At 27.7% G+C, this 4,747-nt stretch overlaps 2 long non-coding RNA genes across 4 annotated transcripts in view; one reads left to right on the top strand and one right to left on the bottom strand.

The window, feature by feature from the left end:
• The window catches only part of LOC122635894, a 1,977-nt gene extending 506 nt beyond the window's left edge, over positions 1–1,471 (bottom strand). Inside the window, exons 1-4 of one of the 2 annotated variants that reach the window (XR_006328782.1) lie at positions 1,060–1,471; positions 494–608; positions 335–414; positions 6–65 (exon numbers count right to left, since the gene is read on the bottom strand). This is a non-coding gene — a long non-coding RNA (uncharacterized LOC122635894). The remainder of the gene's footprint in view (positions 1–5; positions 66–334; positions 415–493; positions 609–1,059) is intronic. The other variant, XR_006328781.1, reaches the window with a different exon arrangement.
• A 656-nt stretch (positions 1,472–2,127) lies between these two features.
• On the top strand, positions 2,128–4,242 carry LOC122635896. Of its 2 annotated transcripts, none has more exons than XR_006328787.1 (4): positions 2,128–2,260; positions 2,346–2,553; positions 2,950–3,198; positions 3,968–4,242. It is a non-coding gene; the product is annotated as an uncharacterized LOC122635896 (long non-coding RNA). The 2 variants fall into 2 exon arrangements; XR_006328786.1 differs by having other exon boundaries at positions 2,132–2,260; positions 2,343–2,553.
• Positions 4,243–4,747: the final 505 nt, after the last annotated feature.

The raw sequence follows: 4,747 nt of genomic DNA, 5'->3' as shown, positions 1-4,747 counted from the left end.
TTTACCTCGTTTTTCATTAATTTCTTCCTCCTATCTTTGTCCACTTCAAGTTTTAGAATTATGGTCTAAAAAAAATCGTAATACATTTAGATCAGACGTATAACGATAACTATAACAAAATAATTTCTTTAAATAAATATCAATCAGTGCCAATAGATCTGCAGCAACCAGACCAAGGAAACATACGAGCACAAATTCAAAAGAACTTTGAGCAAGTACTAGTAAGTATACCTATTTGTCTGATTCTCCGAGAATGGTTTAGTTCATCATTTGTCAAGGTATGCTTTTATATATTTATCTATGTATATACACGATATTATACAAGTTATATTACCTTTAAGAGATAACATTTTTCTTTCTGTACACTTCAATAACTTTATCAACTTATTGACCTTTCTAACGTCCACGAACAACCTGAAAATAAAATAATATATAACAAATAATATAAAGTAATAATTCAGATAGTTTTTATTTATATATTTCTGTATTTTACCTTTTATATTCCAACTTTCCCATAGAGCAGCTAATCAATAACTTCAAGTTACTTCTATTTTATACTGTGCAAAAAGAAAAATGTCCCAATAAAAATAACATCATTTAATGTAAAACTGAAATTAATAAAGCAAAACTAATGCAATAACCAAATTAATATCTTGCTTCAATATTTATAGAATCTATATGATTAAAAATGATGAGAGAAGAATTTATGGATTATATTATTTTCAAGTACTACAGTTTAATAATTTAGTCGGACAATAAAAAGTTGAATATTACAATCACATTCTATGTCAATATAATTTTTGAACTCCATTTTCTGTTACACATGTTTATATATTTCTAGGACAATCATTATCATTGTTTTAAATAATAATATAAAATGAATAAAAAATGTACGTATACACAAAAAAATATGCAAAAATTAATAAACATAAATGATATAAATGTTAATAAATACATGAATCAAATTTAAACAAAAGGAATAGAGTCATTAATACAATGATATAAAATTAACATTTCATTATGGAAGTATTAAAAATGTATTACTATAAATTAACTAACCTGTACTTCACCATCCTTGTTTTTAGACACGGATCGTACGTTGTATTTTTGTTTTAAATCTTTTGAAAGAGATCCAGATATTAACCTTCTACGTATATGAAAAGAAACGGTGAAGTGATTTTTACGATTTTTCCTTCTTGAGGAAGGTACTAATTTGATGAACCTCATGTTATTTTTCCTTTTATATTGAAAATATAACTGTATACATTCTTCTCGTAGAAAGAATTAAATGATAACAAAAAGAAGACGACAATAAAAAACACTATATGTACGTTTGATTATGTACAAATATGTATTTGCACAAATAAATAAATAATTAAATTTCTAATTCACTTTGATCTTTTTGATTTATATTTTTCGAAATAAATAATATTTTATTACTTATTAGAGCTTGATCAAATTGGATTTCTATATAGTCACAAACCAATCACCGAGCACACCATGCCATTAACTGTAAGAATACTACGGTAAGGAAACACGAAGTACAGCAAAAAGGAGGTAAAATCTAGAAAGGAACATCATATGATATTTCTAGTTAAATAGTCCAATTCCATAGAAACTGGACAAAAGCGCCAACAGCACAGCTGCGCCGCCTATCGGCAATAGCCGCAGATTTTCTATAATGTGCTATTAACCCCTCATTACTTTTTCAAAAAAGGCGTGTTTTTCTTCCCGTTATCAGAAGTTGTTTAAGTAGCATTAAATACGAATAATTCTGTCTAATCATTATCATAGTAAAATATAGCTTCACTATACAACTTTTTTTTCGTATCTTACGTTGGAAGACGCTATAGGTGCATTAAAATCCCGAAATATATGATTGGTACAAAATGAACACATTCCATAATTTTGAGAATCAATGATTGGTCCAAATTTTATTTAATTACAAGAGGTCTAATTTTAATGATATCATTAAATTCGAAAAAGTTTTGAATAATTAAGATGAATGTTGCCATTAATTTTAAATTTAAACCACGATAGATTTTTAATAATATTTATTAAGGGAGAATACAGTATTATAAATAGCTGATGTATGAATCGTTCAGTGATTTTTAACAGATTGGCAACCGATAGTATGTATATATGGATGAATTAAATTTGCAACCGTTTGTTTAGGGACGTATCTTCACGGCCTACAGCTTTTTTGGCTATGCATGAGTTGGAGGAGAGCTCTTAGCCCGCAGAAAAGTCTTAAAAAACGGTATAAATCCTAAGAACTAAATTAAAAATTTCGAATATAAAACTGGCGGGTTGGGTATACTAACAGTTGAAATAATATATAGTAGAGGGGGAAAAAGTCACTTTTCTGGAGTTTATATTCTCTGCAGAAGCGTACTTCGTTCCAGTATTACTTAGCTTAACGTAAGAAGAGGGGGAAAAGTCTTCAAACATATATAACTTTGTTCGATGTGAATCAATTCTAATTTTGCGAAACGAGTGTCTAAAATTCATATATCCATTAAAAAAATAATAATTTGGAAGTGTGACACAACAGTTTAGTAATATTCTTTTTATAAAAATTCAATACTTTTTTCTCTACATTTTGCAAAATTATAGAAAATTTATTTTTGGGAAATGTACTTTTATGAAAGTTTACAACGACTGTTGCTAAAAAATCAATTTCGTCATTATGCTAGTACTATAATTTAACAAAATTTATTATTTATTATCTCTTTATTTAATTTTTATTATCAATGAAAAGCAGCTGTCGAGAGGTGCCGAGTTTATTGTAATGAAATTTTATATTAATTTTGTATTAAATTGGTCTTTATTTTTCAACTTCCAATTATGTCCGATCGTACCCTTTAAATTATAAAACGGCGAAAAATTTGATTTCAAATCTACCCAACGTATCAAAAGAATATATCGACAATATCGCAATGCCTACAGATACATTGTTACGCTATGGAACAAACATTAACCCTGGGTGATGGAAGTCGCGTTAGCTGTGAAAGCAAGAAATGGAGATCGAAGAGATACTACTCGGACGATATGGAAGGAAGCGTGATGGAAATTTATCGTATTTTCTTTCCTAAATCAAGTACTGGCTGAAAACACTATAACAAAGTGAACGTCTTCTTGGGATGGCCCATTCTTCGCTAGAAATGCTATAAGAAGAAGATGGTGAGGAAATGATAGGTGCAAAATTTTAGACCGATTAGTCAATTGGAATTTGTGCTTTATACTGTTTGGAAATATTTATTTACAAAATACGTTAATTATCAAAATTATCGTGTTTCGCTTTATCTAAAAGTTAGCGAATATTTTTATATCTATACATATAAGGTTCGGCTGACTTTGGTATTGAGTATATATATGTATACATATATAAAATCTGGCGTATTGGATTCGTCATTTTGTTTTTCATAATTTTAGCTTTGATTTTCTTCGGAGAGTTGCAAAATAAAACTCCTTCTTAATATAGAGTAAAAAGATATAAGCAGATGTATTATCGTAATGGCAACGATCATATATATTTCATAAAACATCTACGGAAAAAAGTATAAAATGTGTTTTTTATGTAAGAAGGTTAGAAAATAGACGATCATTTTTTTCATATAAAATAGTCAAAAAATGAGCTAGAACATTTTTAATTTTTTAATTTTTCGACAGAAAATATATCTCTGTGTATTCTATGTATACTAGTCTAACATCTTTTATTTATGTAAATATAATATTCATAATAAATTTATTTTTATTTTGGAATAAGATCAATTGAAAACTGTAATGAGGGTATAATGTCTATATATTCAGTATATCTAACATATATCTATAAAGATCGACGCATTTTATTATCCGCTGCAGTTTTATATTCCGATGCTGTTTTATATTCGAATATTTCTGGAGAGATATTTCGTAAAAATTAGAAAACAGAAACAAAAAAATTAGATTTTTGTTTGATTTTCAGATTTTCTGCTCGACCTTTTTGAGCTGTCAGCGAATTTTCAACTTCAAATTATTCGATAGGTACTTCCACCTGGAGGATAATACTCGTTCTCCTTGAACGTATAACACGTATCTAGAAAAGTTCGCACAAGAAAGGTGAAGAAATCGACGTCTTTAATTGTGGTTTTTCTACTCAAAAATTGGGTTCCTTTTCCTCAAAGAAGAATGATGCATTTAAATTCTTTCGCACATAATATGTAATAACAGATGTATTTATATAAACGCGTTTATATATGATACACTTTTATATTATCCGCATTAAATTCTACGTAATTTACGGAAAAATTATTTTTAGCAATAATAACTCGATGTAATATATTTATTGTACGTATTAATTTATTATACGTATTTATTAATACATATAATTTATTGTACATATTTATTTTTTGAAAATAAATCTTTAATCGATATTAAATTAAGACGTATAATTTCCCCGTATTCTGTAAGAATGCTTGCGATACGTCGTGGATGAGTTACGAATAGTTATAAAATAGTCGAAGTGCTTTCGAAAATATCGGGAAGATGTTTGCGTAGGTAATAAAGACGCAGTTAGTGAGTGATATTCTACATTAGGAAACGTTATGATAAATTAGATTAGTTATGTTTTTCTAATGCATTCTTAATACATACACGAGTTTATAATATTCCGTACTTCTTATTGAAATCTTAAAACTCATTTGTTACAAGCAATTGCTAAATTCTATTTTTGAAAATCGATCTTTTAATTTTGAATTTTCAAAAA

This window comes from Vespula pensylvanica, chromosome 20 (assembly GCF_014466175.1).
Source record: "Vespula pensylvanica isolate Volc-1 chromosome 20, ASM1446617v1, whole genome shotgun sequence".
NCBI classification, from domain to species: Eukaryota; Metazoa; Arthropoda; class Insecta; order Hymenoptera; family Vespidae; genus Vespula; species Vespula pensylvanica.
The sequence above is the reverse complement of the archived record's forward strand: the minus strand, read 5'-3'. Positions and strand labels throughout refer to the sequence as shown.